This window comes from Trachypithecus francoisi, unplaced genomic scaffold, assembly GCF_009764315.1.
Source record: "Trachypithecus francoisi isolate TF-2019V2 unplaced genomic scaffold, Tfra_2.0 Lachesis_group1, whole genome shotgun sequence".
NCBI classification, from domain to species: domain Eukaryota; kingdom Metazoa; phylum Chordata; class Mammalia; order Primates; family Cercopithecidae; genus Trachypithecus; species Trachypithecus francoisi.
In genome coordinates this window covers 104,305,435-104,332,226 of record NW_022681454.1, presented here as the reverse complement: position 1 = coordinate 104,332,226, position 26,792 = coordinate 104,305,435, and the positions used below count along the sequence as shown (strand labels likewise).

The 26,792-nt window shown below is 40.5% G+C and overlaps 1 protein-coding gene across 5 annotated transcripts in view; it reads right to left on the bottom strand.

Annotated features, from left to right (window-relative positions):
• Positions 1–24,628, bottom strand: part of SGMS2 (sphingomyelin synthase 2) — an 83,761-nt gene extending 59,133 nt beyond the window's left edge. For 4 of the 5 annotated variants that reach the window (XM_033214948.1, XM_033214947.1, XM_033214946.1 and 1 more), the window contains exon 1: positions 24,406–24,628. The gene's annotated coding sequence lies outside the window, so the exon portion shown is untranslated. Of the gene's footprint in view, positions 1–23,910; positions 23,931–24,405 lie in introns of those variants that run through there. The other variant, XM_033214949.1, reaches the window with a different exon arrangement.
• Between the last annotated feature and the right edge of the window lie 2,164 nt (positions 24,629–26,792).

Genomic DNA, 26,792 nt, shown 5'->3' with positions numbered 1-26,792 from the left:
CATTGTGATCTTTAAAAAGTCACTTTAATTCTGTGGACCACAGTGAATTCAACCACAATTTGCAGTTCATCTGTACCCTCAGGACTCAGAAATCTCCTAGTACATAGTAAGTATTATCAAGTGTTTGTTGAAGGAGAAAAATAAAGACACTGATTTAATAGTCTCTCAAATCTGTTCTAACTTTCTAGTGCCGGACTGTCCAATATAACAGCTACAAGGTACATGGGGCTACTTAAGTTTGAATTTAAATTCATTAACATTTAAAACTCAGTTCCTCAGTCACACTAGCTACCTTTCAAGTACTCAATAGCCACATGTGGCTTATGGTTACTGTACTGGACAGTGCAAAATTATGGAACATTTCATCATTGCAGTCAGTTTTGCTGGACAGGAGTGCTCTCAGACGTAACTGAGGAGAAAGGCAACACACTGTACCCTCCTGTAGACATGGCTCTCTATTCTACGAAACTTCATGAAAGGTTTACAGAGGGAACACGAGGGACTCAAGCAGAAATTAAGCATTCCCTTAGAGAACCAGTCTGTTTCTCTGCATGTTAAAGTACTGCTTCTCAGGATAGTCTTTTCAACAAATTGTGCTAAACAACTGGACTTCCACATGTGCAAAAATGAATCTAGATACTAATTTATAAGATAACATAGGAGAAAATCTAAGTGACTTTAGGTTTGGCAATAGGTTGTTAGATGTAACACCAAAAGCATGAAAGAAAGAAAAAATTGGTAAGTTGGACTCCATTAAAATTAAAGACTTCTACTCTAAGAAAGACACTGTTAAGAAAAAGACAAGTCATAGACCAGGAGAAAGTATTTGCAAAACACATATCTGATAAAAGACATATTCAAAACATAAACAGAGCTCCCAAAACTCAACAAGAAAGATAACCTAATTAAAAGGTGGGCAAAATATCTGAACAGATGTCTCACCAAAGAAGACATATAGATGACAAAAAATTATATGAAAAGATGCTCAATATCATATGTGATTAGGGATTTGCAATTTAAAACAACAATGACCTACAACCATACACAACAGCTAAAATCCATACTAACACCACCAAATGCTGATGAGGATGTAGAGCAACAGGAACTCTCATTCATTGCTAGTGGGAATGCAAAATAATCCACCCATATGGTAGATGATAAGGCAGTTTCTTATAAGACTAAACAGAGTCTTATCATGTGACAAGGAAATAGTACTCCTTGGTATTGACTCAAATTAATTGAAAACTTCTGTCCCCACAAAAACCTGCACACAAATGTTTAAGCAACTTTATTCATAACTGGCAAAAACTGGAGACAACCAAGAGGTCCTTCAATAGGTGAATGAGTAAACAAACTATGGTACGTCATACAATGCAGTATTATTCAGTGCTAAAAAGAAATGAGCTATTTCAGACTACAAAGACATGAAGAAACATTCATTGTAAATTGCTAAATGAAAGAAGCCAATCTGAAAAGGCTGTATGCTGTATGATTCCAACTACATGACATTGTAGAAAATGTAAAACTAGGGAGACGGTAAAGAAACCAGTGGTTGCCAGAGGTTGAGGGTTGGGGAGGAGTAAATAGAGCATAGATTTTTAGGGCAGTGAGACTACTCTGTATAGTAGTACAATGAGAGCTACATGTCATTATACATTTTTCAAAACCCATAGAAAGTACGATATAAAAAGTGAACTCTAAACTATGGACTTTGGTTAATAATAATGTATCATATTGACTCATTAATTGTACAAAGTGTACTACACTAATGTGGGAAACTGAGGGGTAGGGGTATAGCTTATGGGAACTCTGTACTTTCTGCTTATTGTTTCTGTAAATCTGAAACTGCTTTTTAAGAAACACCTATTAATTTACCAAAAAAAAGTCCTTCTCAGAATTAGCTATAAACTATAAACTCTAGTAATATCTAAGACAACAATAATCTGTTCTCAAAAAGTAAAACAAGAAATACTCCAATTACATGATTTAAGATGCAAAGCAACACCCAAACATTAGTGAAAAAAAGCTTTCCCCACCCCTAGTTAGGTCCTTTAAGAATAATGACAATTTGCTCAAATACAATCACTGATCTAAATCTGCCTTATAATTCCAAAGCACTTAAGCCTTCTAAAAGTAGAGAGCATTCTAAATGCAGCTTAATGTTGATGAAACGACATTTGTGGTCAGGGCAGCATTCCATTTTGTGGCATAACATTTAGATCTGTAACTCCATCACTGCCTCCTATAGCTTTCCTATTCAACATACATATTCATGAAGGTGAAGCTTTATATAACAAATGACAGGACATGCCTTATCCCTCATTCAGTGTGCAACACAAGCACATGTAGGGAAGCATAGCACAAATCCTTAATGTGCATCTGCAAAATTGTACCCTGATGAAACAATGCCTAAGAGATGCTTTACTTCCAAAATGACATCTTTCGGACATCCCTTAAGAACATGCTTGTAGCCTAAGATTCACTTTAATAGCGCCCCTAATTAAAGAGTTCAGTAGCTGCTTGTCTCAAGGAACCATACTACAAGCCAGATTTCTCTTTTGTAAAAACCTTTTCTCGAGGAGAGACAGCAATCCTATACTTTCTTTGGCTTGTGAGTCCCATTAGGTTCACAACAGTGAAGCACCCTTGGGGACCAGTTGATTGCGTTGAGAATGTTGGGGTACAAACCACACACAACAGAGGAAGGTGCAGAGCACACCTCACGATGCTCTTCTCAGTAACCCTATTTTCACGAAATGGCCACACACTCCTCTTCCTCCCTTTCAGATCACAGGCTCCTTTACTACTCCTGCAACATATCATGATCACTCTCTCTCTCTTCTTGAGTGTTTCCTGCTTCCAATTCCAAATCCAGACTGTTCCCAGAGCCTCGGAGAAGGAAGGTTCTGCTAACCCAGGCCTCAGATGCTTCTTGCAGGATGCTACATCATCGTCCTCATTCTGTGGCCCAAAAGACTCCATCTCTAAGGAGTTCTATAACTGGCTGCTCCCTGGCCTGGAGCATTCAGCCCAGCCTCTTGTCTCATTTTTCCTGATTAGTTCCCCTTCCTGGCTCAGCAAAACTGCTCTTGCATGTATGGGCTCTGGCCTGCCCGTGATTTGAGGGGACAGGGAAGACGACTTCCAAGCCTCTTTCTAGGAGAGCTACAATCATCTGCCACAGCTTGTATTAACTCTCTCCCCAGTTTAAGAGAGAACGAATGATCCAGTCTCCATTAGGAACTAAGGCAGATCAAAGGCTACACCAATTAGCACCTGAAAGACAATTCACCTGTATTTGACTGTACCTAGTTAAATCCTATTTACACATGAACTCTTTGAAGAGATGGGCTGTCATTTCATTGGTTCATTTTAGAATCTAAAATTCAGTCGTAATGAGAGTAGACACTTTTTTTTTTTTTTTTTTGAGGCAGGATCTCATTCTGTCGCTCAGGCCGGAGAGCAGTGATGCAATCACAGCTCACTGTAGCCTCGACCTTCTGAGCTCAGGTGGTCCTCCCACCTCAGACTCTCCAGTAGAGTAGCTGGGACCACAGGTGTGTGCCTCCATGCCTGACTAATTTTATCTTTATTTTTTGTACAGATGAGCTTTCCTTACATTGCCCAGGCTGGTCTGGAATTCCTGGGCTCACGTGATCCTTCAGCCTCAGCCTCCCAAAGTGCTGGCATTACAGGTGTGAGCCACCATGTCCATCCAACACTTTTTTTTTTTTTTTAAACACCCCTAGCCACTTTAGTTACATGCCCACCCAACCTGGCCAAATGCAAGATGATTTTAAAAAGCGAATTTTTTTTTCTTTGGAGATAAGAGTCTCACTCTGTCACCCAGGCTGGAGTGGCCCAATCTCAGCTCACTGCAACTTCTGCCTCCCAGGTTCAAGTGATTCTCCTGCCTCAGCCTCCCAAGTACCTGGGACTATAGGTGCCTGCCTCCATGCCCATCTAACTTTTTTTGTATTTTTAGTAGAGACTGGGTTTCACCATGTTAGCCAGGCTGGTCTCAAACTCCTGACCTCACAATCTGCCCGTCTCAGCCTCCCAAAGTGCTGGGATTACAGGCGTGAACCACGGCGCCCAGCAAAAAGAGGTATTTTAATCACCTCTTGAAACTACTCTTGAAACACCTCTTGAAACTGCAGGTAGTAGTCTACTACCTGCAGACTACTCTTGTACTGTCTGCAGAATAGTGAGTCAATTAAAGCCTTTAAATAAATTAAATTACAGTTAACATGAAGCATATCTACAAATAAGATTCTACCATAAGACAGAAAACTGACTGCAGAAATAACAGCCAGGTCCCCAAAAATAATTTTCTGCCATTTTCAAAATTCCGTGTAAGTTTTATACTGTGAGTTTAAATAAAAACATCTCAATTTCAAACAACCTTTTGGTGTTTTCTGTGAATTACATCTAGAATTCAATGGGTTCTGCCTTGCTCCTGACTTGAGGGACAGGGAAGATGACATCCAAGCCTTCTTGGAACCTGGTTGGTCACACTGAATGCCCTTTATAACATAGCATTCTGTTGCACAATAAATTTACTCTTCAGTCCTAACCCAAAGGATGTGAGATCTTTGAGCCTTTTCAGGTGAAAGTACCCGGAGGATGGAGGTTGATCTGAGCAGTCCAAGACTCAGAGCTCCTTCTCCAATCTCTGTTGCCATGACACTCAGCTTATTTGGCTTCTCTTTGTTGACAAGCACATCCATGGCAATTCACAGCTGACACCACATGTCTTCCACTACTTCTGCTTCCAAATTCCATATTAAGAAACTATTAGGAACATTTGTGCTTTATAAACATTTAATAATTTGTTAAATTAGGGATAAGTTTAAAGTCTCAATCCACATTCTCTTTAGATCAATTCTCATATAAATGAGTAAAAATGTTTTTGAGGGCAAATGATTCAAATTAAGCATTTTGTCAATATTTAAGTTGAAGGGATCAAATGAGTCTCAGAATACCAGAATAATTACTTGAATAAAAAAGTAAAGAAGTTTTCATCAAAAAAAAAAAAAAAAAGTAAGTCTATACCCAACCCTAAGACTGTTTCACAAACAACATTTTAATAGAAGGTTCAAGCACACCATTTAAAAACAAACTGAAGGCCTTGTTTTCTTTAGTGATGATGGCAAAGTCGGGGCTCAACTGCTTGCGCAAATGCGGCAAAAAGAACAGAAATGAAATGTAGCAACTAATACCATGTATTGTCTTTCTTTTGCCTTTCCTACTAAACCATTTAGAAAGAACTTTTATATATCACATCCTTTCTGGATGTAGTTTCATAATTTTCCTGCCCCTAATAAAGGGAATTTGCTTGTTAAGAAGGAAAACAAAACAAAAAGATTAAAAGGGGGAAAATCAGCTTGGATTACACCACAGGATTTAAAGAGTCGAAAAAAAATTAAGATCTATCTGACACTAGTGGCTGATGAAATAAAAGGATGTAATACCTTTAAAATGTTGAAGTCTGTTTGATAGAATGAGTCCACCTCAAAAATTCTTTGAGGCATACATGGGAATTACAAGACAGGTCACTAAGTCGTGTACACCTTACTCTAGTTTCCATGACTGTCTACCAGACAACTAGAACTAATTTGATCTAAACGTCTCATATATATATATATGAGATATATATATATATAGTTATATATATGAGATATATAGTTATATATATGAGATATATATATAGTTATATATGAGATATATATAGTTATATATGAGATATATATATATGAGATATATATAGTTATATATATGAGATGTATATATAGTTATATATATGAGATGTATATATAGTTATATATATGAGATGTATATATAGTTATATATATATGAGATATATATAACTTGATATAGTTTAGATGTTTGTCCCCTCCAAATCTCATGTTGAAATGTAATCCCCAGTGTTGGAGGTAGAACCTGGCAGATCCCTCATGAATTGGTTCAGCACCATCCCCTTGGTAATAAACAAGTTCTCACTCTGAGTTCACATGAAATCTGGTTCTTTAAAAGTGTGTGGCACCTCCCCTGTCTCTCTCTTGCTCCCGCTCTAGCCATGTGAGACGCCTGCTCCCCTTTACCTTCTGCCATGATTGTAAGCTTCCTGAGGCCCTCACCAGTAGCAGATGTTGGCATTACACTTCTTGTACTGTCTGCAGAATAGTGAGTCAATTAAAGCCTTTAAATAAATTAAATAAATTTATTTATAGCAATGCAAGAACAGCCTACTACACACCTTAATACACAGACACAGATACAGAGAAGAAGATACAGACTACAGCTTTCTTACCTAATTTCAAGTATATTCCCTACTTTCTTCACAACCTAATATGTTTTACATGATTACCCTTAATAAGCCATCTGAGAACTTTCAAACTCTACTTCCAACATCTGTATTCCGCCTCTCCCAACCTCATGGAATATTTTTAAAAAAATTTTTTAAAGGTCAGGTGTAGTGGCTCATGCCTGTAAGTTCCAGCATTTTGAGAGGCCAAGGCAGGAGGATTGCTTGAGCCCAGGAGTTCAAGACCAGCCTGGGTGACAATGCAAGACTATCTCTACAAAAAGACTGAAAAGCTTAGCTGGACATGGTGGCATGCCAGTAGTCTCAGTTACTTGGGAGGCTGAGGTGGGAGGATCATTTGAGCTGCAGTGAGCTGTAACTGCATCATGGTACTCCAGCCTAGGCAACATAGTGAGACCTTGTCTCTTAAAAAAAAAAAAAAAGGCCATAAGTATATATACCTACTATGTACCCACAAAAAAAAAAATTTTTTTTAAAAGTACCATGGTAGGTAGCATCTATTATTACAGCTTTCCCAACTAGTGTTGGTCTCTACCTCAAGGAACTTAAAGTCCAACTGAACATCCAAGAACAATTTCTGACTGCCTCAAAATGAGCCCTACTAATAGATGATGCATTCTCAACAAGGGCAAAGATTGGTGCTTGAAAGGTATATTAAAAAAAAAAAAAAAAAGGTTTGTAGTCTTCCAAAGGCATTAAAATTTCACAGGGGAAAAAGAGTGGCTAGAAAAAACTTGTCTAAAAACGTGCCTTCAGGGGTCAATAATGAAAAAAAGATGGGGAAACTCTGCAGGAGGAACCCAGAAGGGCCTCATGTTTGCTAATAGTTGGTTCGATTACCCTGAACAAATTACTTAATGAGTCTGACCTTGATACACCATCAACTTCACAGAGTTTTAGTTTAGGTTAACAACTACACATGGCCAGCACCTTCTCAACTTTAATATTCCTTCCTCAAAGGGGTCTTTTACTAATCACTCTCTAAAGTGGGTCTCTCTTCTTATTTTCCCAACATGGGTCCTCTTCCATAACTTGTAATTACATACCGATTTCCCTTAATTGGATATCTCCCACAATAGGTGGTGGGCTCCATGAGGGTAGGGACCACGTCTGTTTTGCTTACAACAGTACACTCAGCCTGGCACAAAATAGGTGCTTGCTTGGCTGTCACCAAGCTCTTCCCTTCACCAACCCTGATTCTGCTGACATGTTGAAGAGTGAAACAGAACTCTTTTCTAGAGATTAACCCTGAAAGGTGGCCTCCAATACTAGTAGTTCACTAACTCTTACTTACCTTTACAATCACTTCAAGATCCTGTTGACCCTAGAACATAACCTGCCCAAAAATTTCTCCAGCATCTTTCATTAAATTATAAAAATTTTAGTATCATTTTCAGAGTTTTTACAATAATATACTTGATATTAAGAGGAAGGTGTTAGGGAAAGAATGTGAATACTTTTTAAATGCAAGATTGCATATCAACATGGAACTTTTATACCCCTCACTGTGTTCAAGTTTTACAATATCCTTCCTTTCCTATTCACTCCAGTGGCTATTAGTCTACCCTTGGGTATATCAATAACTGAGCTGCTAATAGAGAGATGAGACTATGAACAGTCTAGGAGAAGAAATCTGCCGTGAACATGAGGTGAAAATGTATATGGAGGAGGGAATCAAACTTGAGATACGATCTTTTCAAATCACAACAGCTAATATTTGTACAACACTGACCACCCAAAAACAGCCCTCGTCCAGTTAGGAGGAGCCAAGTCAGGCACTATTACAGTGCAGTGAATCTTAGTGAAAACATAATATGAGGAAATCAGAGCTCTATCAAGAAAAGCTCTTTTGACTTGCTTACAACAATAACAAGAAAATATATATCTTTCTGCAGTTTCAAGATATTGGGGCAAGATTCTATTAGTTGAAAAAAGTGAAAAATTACATATGTATGTGCATATGTGTATAAAAGTTATGTGGATTAAAACAAGATACATGAAATACTTCATTCCTTCAGTTTTCTATTAAATGTAGTCTTTAATTAAGGTGACCATATAATTTAACATCCAAACCTGGCCAGTTTTGAGAGCGAAAGACAGCCTTACTAATGAATAAGTATACTAGGACAATAGGTACACACCATGACTAGTGTGAACCAGGACACAGAATCACCTTAATTATTACAGAATAAAGGCCATGGGAAGCTGCAAGAGTTCATGAAATAGAAATCAGATGGAATAATATTCAAAAATGTGTCTCCCTCTAGTAAAGTTTTAAAAAGTTTTTAAAAAATAAATTTTAAAAGATCACTTCAAGAAAATATTCTGTCTATATGGGGAATTTATGTTCAAGGGACTTAAAGAATGAACAGCAAAGTATTAAAATAGGGTATTAATCTCAAATAAGATCAGAATCTTAAGTTAATATTTTCTTTAATTAAGAAATCCAATCCCTTCTAAAAGCACAAGCAAATCCTATATAGCCATTTATATACCACAGTCTCTAGTAACATTATTTTTGTTACTAGGAAACATTTACACAAAAACAAGATTTATAACCTCCTCTCACTTCTACCCCTCCACCTAAAGGAATAATCCTCCATTAGCAATACACTTAACATCTCCACAGCAACTAGTATAATTGGGGTGTTGCAACAGGAGGATAATGAAGCGGAAAACAAACTGATAGAAGTAGGAGAGAAGGAAAAAAAAAAAAAAACACTTCCACACAGCCCTGGTAGCAAAATAACTACTGGGTGGGGGGGAAGTTGCTAAAAAGAACCCTTTTGAAGTTGCCATAGTCAACTGCTACCAGGCAAATAGAACCCAAACTTTCTAGGTCTCTAAGATACTTAAATGTGCAATGGAGCAAATGAAGGTTTCAAAAATGGTAAATTGTATGAAGTAAATTCAGAGATGTCTTCACCCAAAGAACTCAAGAGGTGGGGGAAAGATGGGGTTTCTGAAATTGGTAAGAAGGGGATTTCCACAAGTTTTCATATATGACTCCCAAGAAAGTACAGGGTACAAATGAAATGTCCAAGAGAGGAATGGAGCTAAGCAAGCCTTCAGAATCAATCACTGGCAATTGGCTTGGTGGTGGTGCAGGAAGAGTCAGAGAGGAGAGGGAGTGATGTTATTCTGGGCAAAGATATCCTCAGCCCAGGCAAGGCAGTGGCTACAGAAGGCAGATGGTGCAGGAAGAGGTTAGTAGATTGATTGGAAAACAGGAAACCTGGGTTCTTCATTTGCTTCTGCCTAAGAGAACACAGTAGCAGATGATGTAAGCAAAAATACAGCATTCAAGAATATTCAAGTCATTAACTCAGCAAACATGTATGAAGTGGCAACATGCTAGGAAGTACAAAAAAAAAAAAAAAGATAAACTCTGCTCAAGGAGCTCCGTCTAGAAGAAATACAATATAAACAGAAAACCAGATTACAATATGGCAGTGGAGTGACAAGGGCCTGCAAACTTTGAAACAAAAAGAAGACTGGTTTTGATACTATACTAGAGTTACACAAGATGCAACAATCAGGAGTAACCAGTGAAGGCTAATAAAACCCTCTGAATCATCTTTGTAACTTCCTGTAAATGCACAATTATTTCAAAAAAAAATTTTAATATGTAACTTCAAAAAAAAAAAAAAGAAGAAGAAGAAGAAAAAGGCCTCTAGCCCACAGGGTAAAGTGGAAACGAGAGAGAGCAGGAACGTTTCCTGCAGGGGATGCTGGAGGTAATTCAGCTGTGCTTTGAATCACTTCTCTAAAAATGCTCAGCAAGATTTCAAGTATCTTCCACATTGCTAAACACATTGAACATTGTGTTCTCATCTTACTCAACTCTTCAAGAACTTACAAGAGAACTGATTACTCCACCCTGTCTTAAACATTTGGTTCCTGTGGCATCTGGGACACTGTTCTTTTGGTCCTCCTCACTGGTTACCCTATGGTCTCCTACTTGACCTATTAACTGTTATTTCTCAGGGCCTCTCTGCCTACAAAATATTCCCTGGTGATTCTAGACTTCTCATAACTTTATATATGACTTCTACACTGACACAACTCTGGCCCTGATCTCACCCCTGAATGCAGGTCTCTGCATCACAACTGGCTATTTGACATCTGTCACCATTAGGATGATTAATGGCAACTCTAATCAATGGCTAAACTACAACTCTTCACCCATCAAAAAAAAAAAAAAAACTAGGAGCCATGCTTAATTTTTTCTACTATTATGCCACATATTGTACCTGTAAGTCTCCAAAACTCTCAAACCCATCCATCAATCTCGATCTCCAACACCACCACCCTTCTCCAAGTTGCATCAATTCTCATATAGAATGCTCCCAATAGCCTCATAACTCTCCTTCCTTCTACTCTAACCCCCTCCTACTCCACTCTCTGCCAGCCCAGCAGCCAGAGGGATCTATTACAGATGTAAATCAGACCTCACTCTCCCTCTTATGTCACATCACAATGCCTTATCATGGCATTGATATATGTATCATGGCATACTCCTTACAAAGCCTGCAAGCCCTACCCCACTCAGTCCCACCTGCCTCGCCACACCCATCTCTCACCTACTTCTGCTGCTCACAGGCTGCAGCAGATTGGACTTCTTCCCATTCCTGTGTAAGCACACTCTTTCCCTCCACAGGTTGTACATGCTGTTCACTCTGCTGAGTCTTTCTCGTCCTTCACATCTCAGTGTAAATCTGACCTCTTCTGACGAACCTTTCCTGACTGTCCTAGGGTAGGCCACCCCAGTCACTCTCTATTTCCTTCCAAGAACTAGTCCAAATCTCAACTTATTCATTGGTATTACTTGCCTATCATCCTATCAATCCTGCTTTCCAACACCTTTTCCTCTCTCAACATATACAACCGATTTCCATTGGAGGAGAAACCTAGACTCCTGTTTACTGCTGAATCCCCAGAATAAAAAATGAGGTCTAGCACCTAGCAAGTGCAAAAAAAAAAAAAAAAAAAAAAAAAAGGGTTAAATACATTAATCAATTTCCAAAGGAATGGAGGAGGGCTTGGGACTGTGTCTCAGCAATCTGTGTCATGTAGGTATTTGATTAAGTCAATATATTTATGAAGTCCAAGGCAACCTATCCTGGGAGCTTGATGAATGCAGTGGCTTCCCTAGTAGTCAGTGAATTTTCTGCTACAAAATCCTTCATCTGCACTGAGTTATTTTTCCCCCAGAGAACTGTACTCTCCTCTCCCTTCCCTCCCCTGCCCATCCTCTCTCCCAGTCTCTACAATGCCTGGGTCTTCTTACATTCTAATCATATCTGTTCCTGGCCGCCGAATATTTGATATCAAGTAATGTTTTCTCTGATCGAGGTTTTACAGTGGCCTTGCTTCCCAAATTGTCACAATAAGCAACTGAGGAAGAACACAAATTAGTAAACAACATTACACACAAAAACAAGGCAAGGATAGGGTAAAGATGATGGTGGACAATGAGGTGATAGATCAGGAGTTAAATGTACTGATGCACTGGAGCTAAGAGAACAGACCAGATGCTAAAGAGTATGAGTGGCCATCTTTCCCATACTCATGAATCAAATAATCTAAACATTTCATTTACAGGCCCAGGCACATCTCCTGGCATGGATAGTCACAAATCGAAGGTACAGATAACCTCAGAAGTTTCACTGTAACATTTGTTAACTCATACTTGCAAAAGACACTGGAACCAGTGTGCTGTGGCACTCACTGAGTAACTCCATGATATAATTCAGTTTTTAAAATACAACATGCCAAAGTCATTGGATGGCAACGCTTAATGAATTGTCTTCAGATTTACGTGGGATATTGTTCCTTAAGGATAAGGCTGGTTAGAGCTGCACTGCCCAGTACAGGAGGTGCCAGGCACACGTGGCAACTGAGTGCTTTATATGTAGCTGGTCTGAACTCAGACATCGTGTAAGTGTAGAATATACATCAGATTTCAAAGGCTTGGAAGAGAATGTAAAAATTTCAAGAATTTTATATTGATTATAACTGGTAACATTACATATAATATTTTGGTATACTAGGCTAAATAAAATGTTATAAAAATAATTTCATCTGTTTCTTTTTACTTTTTGTAATGTGGCTGTTGGAAAAATCAATTACATAAATGGCTATCATGTACGGCTCACGTTATATTTCCATTGACAGTACTAGGTTCTTGGGAGATGGTTAACTCTTTAGGGATGCTGGGCACATTGGTCCGGAGTCTGCTCTTTCTAAGCTCAGAAACTAGTTCATCAAAGAGAAATAAGCTCTAGTTCATATTAACAAAAGATGCAACAGAGAACATCAATCTTTAAACTTATCAACAATTGCTGGGAGATGGAACAGATACCCTTCTGGCACTAGCGAAGGTTCCTTACTTGACTACTTACATAGCCAAGACATCCCCATTCTGTCACGGAGATACTGGCAGGACAAAGCAGACTATTAACCAAGAATTGTGCTTGACAAGGATAAAATGTAAGCAAATGAGTCAGAGTCTGATGGGATACTACACCCACAGAGCCAGGGCTCAAGAAGTTTCTAAATTAGAGAAGCAAGGGCCTAGAAAAATCTCTAAAAGCATTTTAGAATACAGACCAAAACTTTCTATCCTCCCACATCAAGTTTTTATTCAAACATGCACATTTATAAGAGGAATTCAATCCATCTTATATGTACAGATATTTTCCTCTTAAAGTCGCAAAGTGACTCCAAATCTAAAAAGAATGCATTTAAAAGAATTACAAATACGAAAATATTCCATCTCTATGGTTTTAGAGTTTTCAATTTTTTTATACTTCTACATAAGACAATCTCGTCCCCCTAGAAACTGCTATGTATATTAACACCATCCAGCTAATTTTCCACCTGTATTTCATAAAAATTACCAAAATTCTACACTATTTCTGATTCCATTTTTTAAGACACAAGAAAATTCCCAAGATTTTATTTCTTACACTAGTGCTATTGCTACATTGCACAAAGAGAAGAACTTAAACTGAATATAGGATTGTTATCACAGGTTCCTTAAAAAAATAACCCCATCTATTGTTATAATTCTGATTCATTTTATTTTTAGAGATGGGGTCTAACTGTTGCCCAGGCTGGAGTGCCGTGGCATGATCATAGCTCACTGCAGACTCCAAATCCTGGGCTCAAGAGATTCACCTGCCTCAGTTTCCTGACTAGCTGGGACTACAGGTGCATGCCACACCTGGCTAATTTTGGAGGAAGGGGAGGTGGGGTGGGGGGGAGGCGGGGGGCTTGGTGGGGGGGGGAGGCCCGGTGGTGGGGAGGCAGGGGAGGGGCGGAATAGGGATGGAGGCCTGGCTATGTTGCCCAGACTGGTCTCAAACTCCTGGCCTTAAGTGATCCTCTCACCTTGGCCTTCCAAAGCACTGGTATTACAGGCATGAGCAACTGGGCCCAGCTTCTTGTTCTTTTTACTTTCAGAAGTTGACACTATGATTCTGAGATACTGTCTACTCTGAGAGTCTATAGCCCTCTACGTACTTACAATAGATGACCCAATGAATGATGCCACCTTTTGTTTACAGCTGTTGTTCTCTGGGACTTCATAATAACATTGCTAGGCAAATAGAGAAAATACAAGATCTTAAAAAATTAAAAGGAACCTAGAGTAAAAATTAAGTGATAATCTCCACCACCCCAGTATCACCATGCTGGGACTATCATTTCACCCTAAACAAATGCAAAGGCATGACACAACTACACGGGATGCAGAGACACATTCCTGTTAGGCAACTCTGACAAAAAAGGCTCAAGTGGTTCTACCTGCTCCAGAATCACTAAGACACTTTTTTCCTGGAAACCTTGCTACTGTCATTTTAAATAATTGCTAGGTATAGAAATATATAGAATTATCAAAAGTTAACTCTCCCTCCCACAAAGTGGTTAATTTTACATGTAAAATAAAACAGCCCTCAAAATGTAAACCTTGCTATTCTTAATGTGTCTGTAATAAATCATGAGATCAGGCAGCCCTCTCCTAGGACTGGCATAAGGAACAAATCAAAACACAGATTGCTCTGTATTTGTTTCTACTGCTGCTCTATCAAGTTACCACAAAGTCAGTGGCTTAAAAGAACACATATTTTTTCTCCTACAGTTCTGGAGGTCAGAAGCCCCAAATGGATCCCTCTGAGCTAAACATCACACTGTCAGAAGGACTGTACTCCTTTCTGGAGGCTCCATGGGAGAGCTCATTTCCTTGCTTCCTCCAGCTTCTGGAGACTGTGTGCATTCCTTGGCTTGTGGCCTCCTTCCATTTTCAAAGCCAGCAATGGATGTTTGAGTTTTTCCAATAATGTCAACTCTCCTGCTGTGACTCTTCTGCTTCCCTTTTCCACTCAGAAGATCCCTGTGATTACACTGGGCTCACCCAGATAATCCAGGATGTTAATATCAACATCAGCTGGTCAGCACCCTTAACTCCATCTGCAACCCGAATTCCCCCTTCCATGCAGGATGAGTGAGAATTCCTTATCTGAAATGCTTGAGACCAGCAGTGTTTTGGATTTTTTTAATTTTGGAGTATTCTCATTATTTTTCATATACATCTTATACACACAGATTGAAGGTAATTTTGTATGTTTTAAATAATTCTGTGCATGAAACAAAGTTTTGACTGTTTTAACTATGACCCATCATGTGACATTAGGTGTGCAATTTTTCATTTACGGTGTCACACTGGCACTCAAAAAGTTTCAGATCTTGGAGCATTTTCGATTTTCGGATTAGGAATGTTCAAGCTATATACCATAACAGATTCATAGGTTCTGGGAATTAAGATGTGAACATGTTTGGAGAGCCATTATTTTGCTTACTACCATCTCCAACAGTAATTAGAAAACAAAGAAACCTCAAGTGTACAAGCTACTCCCTTCCAATAAAGATTTTTAACTATTTTAATTTACAACAAATGAAAACCCTAAAGCTAAAAAAATAAAACGAATGCTATTAGGACAAGAGACCCGAGATCGCTGCTCGTCTTGCTTAGCTGAGTGTGCTCAGTGGGGAATGGGAGAATGCATGCTTCCTTCCCAGACCATCACCAGGGTCGACCATGCACTCAGCTTTTACAGAGAAATGCTTGATAACACCATAGTGAAAATTAGTATCAACGTTTTTTTTCTTTTTTTGAGAAAGGATCTTGCTCTGTCGCCCAGGTTGGAGTGCAGTGGCACAATCTCAGCTCACTGCAGTCTCAGCCTCCCAGGATAAAGCAATCCTACCACCTCTGCCTCCCAAACAGCTGGGACTTCAGGTATGCACCACCAGGCCCGGCTAATTTTTGTGTTTTTTTGTAGAGGAGGGGTTGCATCATGTTGCCTGGGCTAGTCTCAAACTCCTGGACTCAAGCCTTCCACCCACCTTGGCCTCCCAAAGTGCTAGGACTATAGGTGTGAGCCACAGTGCCCAGTCTATCAATGTCTTTCAATAGCAATATTGAAATACATAATCTAATTGTCATCCTCCACATGGTAAATCACGGAGTTGATCATATGTTTGAACAGGTGCAATTTTTTCTTTGGCAAAATTGCATATACAAGGACACAAATAGGGCCCAAACTGTGAGAAACATGCTAGATTCCACAAGCAACAGTGCACTGATTAGACTCTGCAGTAAGGCTGCCTGCTTTCAAAATCTAATTCAACTATTGACCACCTGTGTGGCCTTAAGTAAGTGACTTAACCTCTCTGTGTCTAAAGTAGGGATCCTTAAAGCGAATTTTAGGAGTAAATGAGTAACAGTTTTAAGTACTTAGAACAAACCCTGACACCTAGTGAAAATAAGTATTTGTTAAATAAACTTTTAAATGCTCCTGCTTGCTGCTTATAACTTGCCAATCCAACTATATTTCCAGGGAGCAAACTTCTCAGCCCTAGCTAATTTAGCATATGGCATATATTTTATATATATGTAAATATATTCAATGACATTCATGCAGAATAAGTGGTATATTACACTAACCAAAACAATACACTTTGTTGCTATTAAAGTTTGGTAGCAATTACTGGGGTAGTAATAACTGGGTGGTTCAACAACTCGCTGAACAAATGCAAATGTCAGAAGACAGTAGCAGCTGTGTTAAATAAACTGTCTCAGGGCCTCCTAAAGAAAGACGCACAGCATTGGCGAGGACAGTAGGGTTTGTGATTCTTAGTGGCCCAGGCACTTTCTGGGACAGTGGTGTTCATGGTACAATACTCCCCAGAAGCCTAAGCTCTGTGAGGGACAGTACCAGTTGTGCTAGACTACCGCTACCAGCATCTGCTAAGAGGGCAGGCATATTGTGACTGTGGCTTCAAAAGCTTTTCAGCATTCACAGCTGATGTTATACACTTCTTATGAAAGTTCTTGAATTCAATGGCAGTGTACAACGAACTTCAATCATTTTATTTTAACCCCAAAGGAAAGGGGGCAGGGAAAAATACGGGACAGGTTCCAGCTCCTATTAGCACAGCCAAGATGTAACACATGGATGTGGATATACCATTCCAAAAGAAACATGCTACCTTAACGAGAAAGAATGGTTCCATTTGACACAATAGGACTGAACTCTGTTTTAAAAGTTAGAAGTGCAGCTTATATGCAGAAAATAACGATTGCTGAGCCCTTGAATATTTACTGTGAAGCAGGCTTTACTCTCAATGTTTTACACACAGGGAGCCATGTAATTCGTATAGTCACTTTATGGGGTAAATATTATTTTACTCCCGTTATGCAGCCAGGAAATAGAGGTTCACCTGTGGAAGCTGCTCCAGGGCATCTAGTGGTGAGCAGCAGTGCTGTGACTCAAGTCCAAGCCCGCCTAAGCCTGTCAGGGTTCACCTCTGGCATAATTTCATGATCTTAAGGCAGCACAGACCAGAGAAATGTTCCACGAGAACGTACACATACAGTCCTATATCAAACTATGTCTCTCAAAACCCAATATATCGCCGAAGCTAGTGGAGAGAAGACAGAAAGCTATGTAGGGTACTGGGAAGTGTATGGCATTAGAATCATTTGGGCCTGCCCTCAAATCCCTGCTCCACTTCCCACTGGCTCTGTACCCTTGGCTACTTTAAGGTTACTTTTTTTTTTTTTTTTTTTTTGAGGCGGAGTCTCGCTCTGTCTCCCCGACTGGAGTGCAGTGGCCAGATCTCAGCTCACTGCAAGCTCCGCCTCCCGGGTTTACACCATTCTCCTGCCTCAGCCTCCAGAGTAGCTGGGACTACAGGCGCCCGCCACCTCGCCCGGCTAGTTTTTGTATTTTTAGTAGAGACGGGGTTTCACCGTGTTAGCCAGGATGGTCTCCATCTCCTGACCTCGTGATCCGCCCATCTTGGCCTCCCAAAGTGCTGGGATTACAGGCTTGAGGTTACTTTTGCCTTGTTTCACCTTTAAACACTTTCCTAATTATTTCTATACCTCCAGAGTGGATAGAATTTCCATTTTTGCAGAGCTGTCTGAAGATGAAGATAGCAGTTCATTTAATCTTCACTAGTATTTACGGTATCATTATTTAACCACCACTATTTATCAACACTAACTCCATCTTCTGTGTTTGGGGAAGCTTGGAGAATCCACACAATTGACCTCTCTCTGTTTCAAAGACTGAACTTCACATTCAACTAATGCTGCAAGTCTTCCTGAACGGTCTCCACCTCTGTTTGGAAACAGGATGCTATCTAATGTCTAATACCTAGAATCTATGAGGAACTTAAATATACAAGCAAAAAAAAAAAAAACCCATTAAAAAATGGGCAAAGCCACAAACTGACGCTTCTCAAAAGACAACATACACACAGCCAACAAGCATATGAAAAAATGCTCACCATCATTAATTACTAGAGAAATGCAAATCAAAACCACAATAGATACCATCTCACACTAGTCAGAATGGCTATTATTAAAAAGTCAAAAAACATGCTGGCAAGGTTGCAGAGAAAAGGGAACACTTATATACTGCTAGTGGGAATGTAAATTAGCTCAGCTAATTACTGTGGAAAGCGGTTTAGAGATTTCTCAAATAACTGAAAACAGAACTACCATTTGACCCAGCAATGTTATTACTAGATATAGACCCAAAAGAATAAAAATCATTCTACCATAAAGATATATGCACACATATGTTCATCACAGCACTATTCACAATAGCAAACACATGGAATCAACCTAGATGCCCATCAACAGTGGACTGGGTAATGAAAATGTGGTACATACATACCATGGAATACTATGCAGTCATAAAAATGCAATTGTGTCCTGTGCGGCAACATGCATGTAGCTGGAGGCCATTATCCTAAGTGAATTAATGCAGGAACGGAAAACCAAATACTGAATGTTCTCACTTATAAGTGGGAGCTAAACACTGAGTACACATGGACCCTAAGAAGGGAACTATAGACACGGGGGCCTACTTCAGGGTGGGAGGAGGGTGAAGACTGAAAAACTACCTATCAGTTACTATACTATGAGTGACAAAATAATATGTACATCAAATCCCTGTGACACACAATTTACCCATGTAACAAACCTGCACACCCAAAATAAAAGCTGGAAGGAAAAATAAAGGAATTGTGTGGCTGAGCAGGGTGGCTCATGCCTGTTATTCAAGCACTTTGGAAGGCTGAGGTGGGAGGATCGCTTGAGTTCAGGTATTCAAGACCAACCTGGGCAGCATAGCAACACTCTGTCTCAATTTTAAAAAGTAAAATAAAAATAATATAAATAGTAAATAGGGGTATAGTGAAAGAAAAGACTGTACTTATAAAAGTAACAATTCAGTTAAAGTTTCTTCTTTAAAAAAATGTGTATGGCCGGGCGCGGTGGCTCAAGCCTGTAATCCCAGCACTTTGGGAGGCCAAGATGGGCGGATCACGAGGTCAGGAGATGGAGACCATCCTGGCTAACACGGTGAAACCCCGTCTCTACTAAAAATACAAAAACTAGCCGGGCGAGGTGGCGGGCGCCTGTAGTCCCAGCTACTCGGGAGGCTGAGGCAGGAGTATGGCGTAAACCTGGGAGGCGGAGCTTGCAGTGAGCTGAGATCTGGCCACTGCACTCCAGTCCGGGCGACAGAGCGAGACTCCGCCTCAAAAAAAAAAAAAAAAAAAAATGTGCACAAGTTTAGTTTGAAAGTTTTAGGTGAGATATCAATTTAAATAAATATAAACACAAAATTATAAGGCTGAATTTCAAATTGTATAGGAGTTTGTCAATAGAGGGAAAACCAATTATAAAATAACTCATCTGATTTGACTTTAATTATATTAGCTGTTTCTTTAAATTTTGCTTTGAATTACAAGTCATTGTTAGAAATTAATAAAGTGAAGCGATCTGGGTATCCGTATGAAGTGGCTGAAATGAACACTACTCATATTCTAATATCCTTTATCAAAACCTTAAAGACAAATTAATACTGGAAATCAAAATAGAAAACCGAAGGAAAAACTAAAATTTTGACTCAGAGTAGCAAAGATGTGATATTATTGTAAAACTTCAGAATGTTTCAAGAAATGCTTTATATTTATAACGAAAATAAACTAACGGAAATTTCTCACGCTTTGATTAAATCAGCCCCAAAATGTCAAACAACAAATGTGTAACGTTTTAAAAAACAGGTGACCTATTTAAAATTGATGGAACTTATTCTAAAGCTAGTGATAAGGCTGCTAAATGCAACACCTGAAAGTCATTCATCTATCTCACTGGGTTCTAATGCTTCATCAAACTGTAGAAGTAGAAAGTCCTTCAGAGAGCTCCTCGGCAAAATTAGCAGCCCTCCATTCTGCTATACCTCCCCACAAAAGACATTTAGCTTCATGGCTAATAAAAAATAACAAACACAAACAGTACTTTAAGAAAGTTTGTATGTTCCCTTTTCAACAGATAAATTCCTTGCATAATGAGCTACTGATCCACTGTGCGGCTCCACAGAGAAAGTTGATCCTATTGCTGAAGTCTTATGAGACACGCTAAAGGAACTCAGAAATTAGGACTCTGGAATTTTAAATTAAAGAGACAGGGAACAGTTCTCTAATTCCGAATACAGTTTAGAACAAAGGGCAGCTAAATTAAACATTATGTTTCACTTTTAAAAATGCAAAATAACTGAAATAATCATGAACGTGTAGACAGATATCGCCATAAAGATTTAATACAGAGCTGCTTAAAATAGTGAACACTAGAAACAAACTAAGTGTTCAGCAATTGGGGATTGCTTGAGACACAACCACGTAACAGAAAACTAAAAATGATGCTGTGTACGAGTATGTTAGTGACACACAGTTGTCTGTGTTTGGATGAGGAGAGAAAACCTAAGTTGGAACACAGAGAACGAACCCATTTTTGTAGAGATAAATTTTAGCTGTGCAACTTCAGGGAAGTTACTTAATTTCCCTAAAACAGTTTTATCCTCAGTAAGAGAAGGTAATAAGAGTACCTACCTCACTAGATTGGAGTGGGAATTACAAGAGATTTGATATATAAAGCAACTGTCACGTTGCCTGGCCCATAGTAAGATCAATACTTGTGAGCTGTTTGTGTTATCTGTGCACAGGGGCAAAAATGAAGGAGATAGTTGCTACCCAAGACTTACAGCCCAGTAGAGACGTAATCAAGAGGGGGCAGATATAAATGTTAAATGATTTTCTGGGTGGTGAGATTATGGCTGATTTGTTTTGCCTATACTTATAAATTTCCATAAGTAACACATTACTTATAATATGGGGAAAACTAATAAATTGGAATACTCATACACTGATAATCCTCTTAAAAATCTACCAGTGTTTTGTTCACAGCAAGTAAATCTTTTTTTGTTTTGTTTTGAGACAGAGTCTAGCTCTGTCGCCCAGGCTGGAGTGCAGTGATGGAATCTCAGCTCACTGCAACCTCCACCTCCCGGGTTCAAGTGATTCTCCTGCGTCAGCCTCCCGAGTATCTGGGACTACAGGCGAGCACCAACATGCCTGGCTAATCTTTGTATTTTTAGTAGAGACGGAGTTTCACCATATTGGCCAGGCTGCTCTTGAACTTCTAACGTCAAGGGATCTGCCTGCCTCAGCCTCCCAAAGTGCTGGAATTACAGGCATGAGCCACTGCGCCCAGTCACACAGCAAATATATCTTAGTTGAGCTGAGCTGACCCTTCAGATTTCATTTAAACAAGCTTGCTTTGAATATTTCAAATTACACTTGTCCATAATATTTTACTGGGTAAAGCAAGAAGGCATACTTTTATTATTCAGCCTCATAAAGAATTTATGAGCCCCTATTCAAGACCATTCAGAATGCCACCAGATCTCCTATTATCAGTGGGAGGCAGCCTATGACAGCCTAATCACTTCTTGTCTCTTTCCAAGTCCCCAGCACTCTCCTTTTTTGACTCCTTTTTCCCCCTCTTGATAATCACAGCCTGAGGTCTCTATTGGACTGTAAGCCTTGTGGTAGCAACTCTCTCCTCCTTCGTTAGCATTGCTAGCCCCTAGCACGGTGCCTGTTATGCAGTTGTTGCATACTAAAGGTTCAGCAAATAAATATCTGGTACTAGTAGTTCAAGACAAAGCCTTCAGTTTCTCCATTGAGACAATGCGCTAAAGGTGAGTAAGTAATTGTTTAGTCTAAAATGTCCAAAACTCTCAGTAATTATTCCTTCAAAAAAGAAACATCTCACCTCAAAGTATCACTTTAAAAGAAAGTTCTCACTGGTATTCCACTGTCTATTTTAATAGTTCTAAGATTATTTCTAATTTTTCCCTATATTTTGTTTAAAGTCCCACAAAAATCTCAAAGAGCTTAAGTAAACTTGCTCAAAGGAACACAGCTTCTCAGAGAGCCTTAGGTCTCCTGGACTCCCATGTCCATGTACGCTGGTAACACAGATCCCAGATCTTCCACCCTATAAGTTGTTATAGTTATGGTAAGAGCACATGTCTTCAAAAACACGTGCACAGTGCTAAAGTTTCTTCCAAACACTTCCTAGGGCTTTTACAAGATTCTGGAAGGGGAGAAACTCAGAACAGGGTGCAGCCACCTCAAGGTGTCCAAGTGCTTCCCTCTAGATTCACAAGTCAGCCAGCTTTACTTAAAAATGAAACCAAACGAACCAAATTAAACATTAACTTGTAAAAAAAAAAAAAAAAACCCCAAAAACAAAAAACAAAACCACTTCAACCAGACTATTGTGAAGTAAGAATTTCAGAAGACCAAGGAAAGGGCCATCAAGGGGACATTTTGCACTGCTTGCACTGCTTCTTTAGAGAGAGAAAAAAAAGGTAAAGGTAAAGTTTGCTTCCTACACATTCTTCCTGTAAATTCCAGGTTGTCACTTTCAGCCATTGCTCTGACATTGTTTAAACAGTAAATGGCAGTTCCCATGACACAGGATGAAAACCATAACCTTCTCAGGTATCCGTACTAAAATGTTTAACTTGCTGAAAACATCACTTCCCAATCTAAAGAACTTGCCACAGCATTTCACACGCTAACCCTCGGCCCACCAGGCTTATAAGAAGGACATTCTGTGGAAATTAATTGGTTATTAGCTAAGCCAGCTGGAACATACTATTATTTATATATAAACAGCTACAATTTGTTGGGGTCTGCTTTGTACCAGACATTATGAGAGGTCTTTTGCGCTTTAATCCTCATTATTATCCTCATTATTAATCCTTATTTAATCCACTTTATTATCTGAAGTAGAAATAATCCCATTTTACTGGTTCAGAATGTTTAATGTACCTGAGCACCCACCGTTAACACAGAAGACTGGAAATGAAACCAAGCATTTGAAAAGTTAGGTACAGATTCAAAATCTACGCCGAATCCAGTGACACTAAACAGCTGAATCTCTTCAAAACATAACACACACGTCAAAATGATTTTAAGGTCATTTTAGAGCACGCAAGACTTGAAATAAAGGAATGGCAACATTAATAAAAAAGATTACAGGACATAACATTTTGAGTTGGTCTCAAGCCGCGGATAAGTAATGATTATCCATACTGCTGACTGGATGTTGACAGGGGTTCACTGCCCCTTATTTTCGCTGAGAAACCAAGTCTTCCCCTCCCTAAGGGGAGCAGCTCTGAAATGCCACACGTTGAAGGGTTTCGGTGTGGGCTGCCCAAGAGCTGGGCTGTTACTGTTCACACATCATCAGTAAGTGCCTCTCAAAAAAGAAAAAAGAAAGAAAGAAAAACAAACCACACACACACACACACAGTTCCTCCTCCACCACCTGACCACCTGAACTTCAGCCCTGACCTCCAGAGTGGTTCTGGACAATCTGTGGTTTATAACCTGTGCCCTTTCAACGCCAGGACCAAGGTACCCGAAATGGGTTGCAAATGAATGCGCTGACTGCTCAGAGGAAGGAGACTAAGGCACACATCTCTCCACCAGACCACAAAATCGAGGAAGGATGCCCTGGGTAGGGAGGGTGGGGGCCGGATTAGAGCCACGTCCCCGCTTCGCAATCCACCTTTCCCCTCCCGCGCTTCGGAGGACTCGCCGCTCCCCAGCCCATCCTCCTCCTGGCCCCTCCGCGCGCTCCTTACCCGCTGGTTGCCGGGGCTCCAGACACTCCCAGCTGAAGGCACTTGCTCCCGGGAAGGGGATCTGCCACGGGATGGAGCCCGCTGCCGCAGCCGCCGCGGCCGCCGCGGCCGCGGCCAGGTTCGGGCGTCACCACCCCCGGGCCGAAGCCGCTAGAAAGTTTGCTCGGGGTCTCGCCCTCCCACGCCGCGGCCTGACTAGGGGAAGCAGCTCTCCAGGTCCCTCCCGCGGCCGCCGCCTCCGAGGCCGCACTCGGCGGCGCTGCAGCACCGGCCAGGCTCCGAGCGGCCGAAGGCGGCTCCGTGCGCGCCGAGGGCTGGGTCTCTCCGCCCCACTCAACCCACGGCGCGGCGCTCAGTGTTGACCGCGGCCCCGCGCCCGCTCTCCCCGCCCGCCGCGCGCGGCCCGCTCCCTGCACCCTGCGCCCAGCGCGCTCCTGACATCATTCATTCTCTCACACCCTCGCCCGCCCACTCCATTTCCAAACAGTGACTCACCCGTCGGCCCGGTGGCAGCAGTGCCTGTTCCTGCCGTGGCTCTCCAGGCGCAGAGTGGAGCTCGAAAAACCTGCGCGACTTCTTAAGAAGAAAATCCCAGCCGACTCTCCCCTCGCGGCTGTTTAAGGTGCAGAGAAGGAGGGGCTTGGCACGCAGGGCAGTTTGGCTCCCGGCCGAAAGGCTGAGGGCCTGGAACTGACCTCCCCGAGCGGCAACAGAGATCAATCTGGGAAAGTTCTTTGGGTGCCACTCCCAGCAACTTTCAGGGGTGGGGCTGGAACGGGATCCCCCACCCCCGCACCCCGCCTGTTTCGGAAACTGCTTCCGTGTGAGTGGGCTTGGGAGCGCCAGCGTTGATTCAGAAGGTTGACCGGTGTTGACCGGGCCTAGGTCAAAGAGATGGGTTTCCAAACCTCCAGCGCTGCCTGGCAAGGTTAGTCATCAGTCCCTATGGTGTGAGCTGGAAGGGTGCTCCAAGCTAATGAGGCTGGCAGCATTGTCCCTTTCATGCCTAACCATCGTGTCATTTTTCTGTTAATTGATTTACTTCTCACTTAAGGAACCGTAACCAAAATAAACAGTGGAAGTAGTTATTTGCTTAACTGAATACTGCGCTTTTCCACAGCTTTTGGGGCCCAAGGCAGCCGTGCATGGTTTCTTCGAAGGCCTCAGTAGTTTTTTTTTTAAAGGGGGATTGCTATATTTAAAATGGTAACGGTTCTACATTGTCCTGGAGTTGCTATTCATACACCTGCTGGGCAGTTTTCAAAGTAAACGATGGCAGTCTCAAGGACTTTCACTAGGAATGACCAATCTGAGGGAATTTGGCTAAATCTTTATTGACATAAATATTTTACATTAATGTCTGCTTCTGGACAAGGTAATTATGTTTAGAATTTGCACTGGTTTATGGGTGCTTCCATATAATCAACAAAAATAATGATGGGAATCTTTGGGTTTCTAGTGCAGGTATCATGTGGGTCAACAATCATTTGTCTGTGGCTCTTAAAGATGACAGTAACAGAAAAGAATATACAAGGCAGGCAGTCCCCAAACTCACAACTTTAAGATGCTGTCACCGTACAGGCAACCAAAGAAAAGAATGGACAAATGGAATCATATTAAGCTAAAAAGCTTCTGCACAGCAAAGGAAACAACAGAGTGAAGAGACAACCCACAGAATGGGAACTATCTATCTGACAAAGGATTAATAACCAAAATATAGGAGGAGCTCCAGCAACTCTATAGGAAAAAAAAAAAAAAAAAAAAACAACTAATAGCCTGAGTAATAAGTGGCAAAAGATCTGAATAGACATTTCTCAAAAGAAGACATACAAATAGCAAACAGGTATATGAAAAGGTGCTCAGGCAATAACAAATGCTGGCGAGGTTGTGGGAAAAAAAGGGAACCTCGTGTTTATAGGAATGTAAATTAGTATAACCACTATGGAGAACAGTATGGAAGTTCCTCATAAAACTAAGAGATACCGTATGACCCAGTAATCTCACTGCTAGGTATATACACCCAAAAAGGGAAATCAGTATATCAGAGATACCTGCACTCCTGTGTTTATTGCAGCACTATTCACAATGGCCAAGATTTGGAAGCAACCTAAGTGTCCATCAACATGAATGGATAAAGAAACTGTTACATATACCCATGGAGTACTATTCAGCCATAACAAAGAATGAGATCCTGACATTTGCAACAACATAGATGGAACTGGAGGTCATTATGTTAAATGAAATAAGCCAGGCACAGAAAGACAAATTTCACATGTTGTCACTTATTCGTGGGAGCTAACATTTAAAACAATTGAACTCATGGAGATAGAGAGTAGAATGATGGTTACCAGAGGCTGGGAAGCGTAGGGGGGATGGTTAATGGGTAAAAAAAATATATATATAGTTAGATAGAGTGAATAAGACCTAGTATTTGATAGCAAAATGGCAACTACAGGCAACAGTAATTGTGCATTTTAAAATAACTAAGAATATAATTGGTTTGTGACATAAAGAAAGGATAAATACTTGAGATGGTAGATACCCCATTTACCCCGATGTGATTATTACACATTATATGCCTATATAAAAATATTGTGTGTACCCCATAAATATATATACCTATTATGCACCTACAAAAATAAAATTAAAAAAAATTTTTTTTGAGATGGAGTCTTGCCCTGTCACCCAGGCTGGAGTGCAGTGGCGTGATCTCAGTCCACTGCAACCTCCACCTCGTGGGTTCAAGCAATTGTCCTGCCTCAGCCTCCTGAGTAGCTGGGATTACAGGTGAGCGCCACCACGCCCAGCCAATTTTCATATTTTTAGCAGAGACGGGGTTTCACCATGTTAGTCAGGCTGGTCTCCAATGCCTGACCTCATGA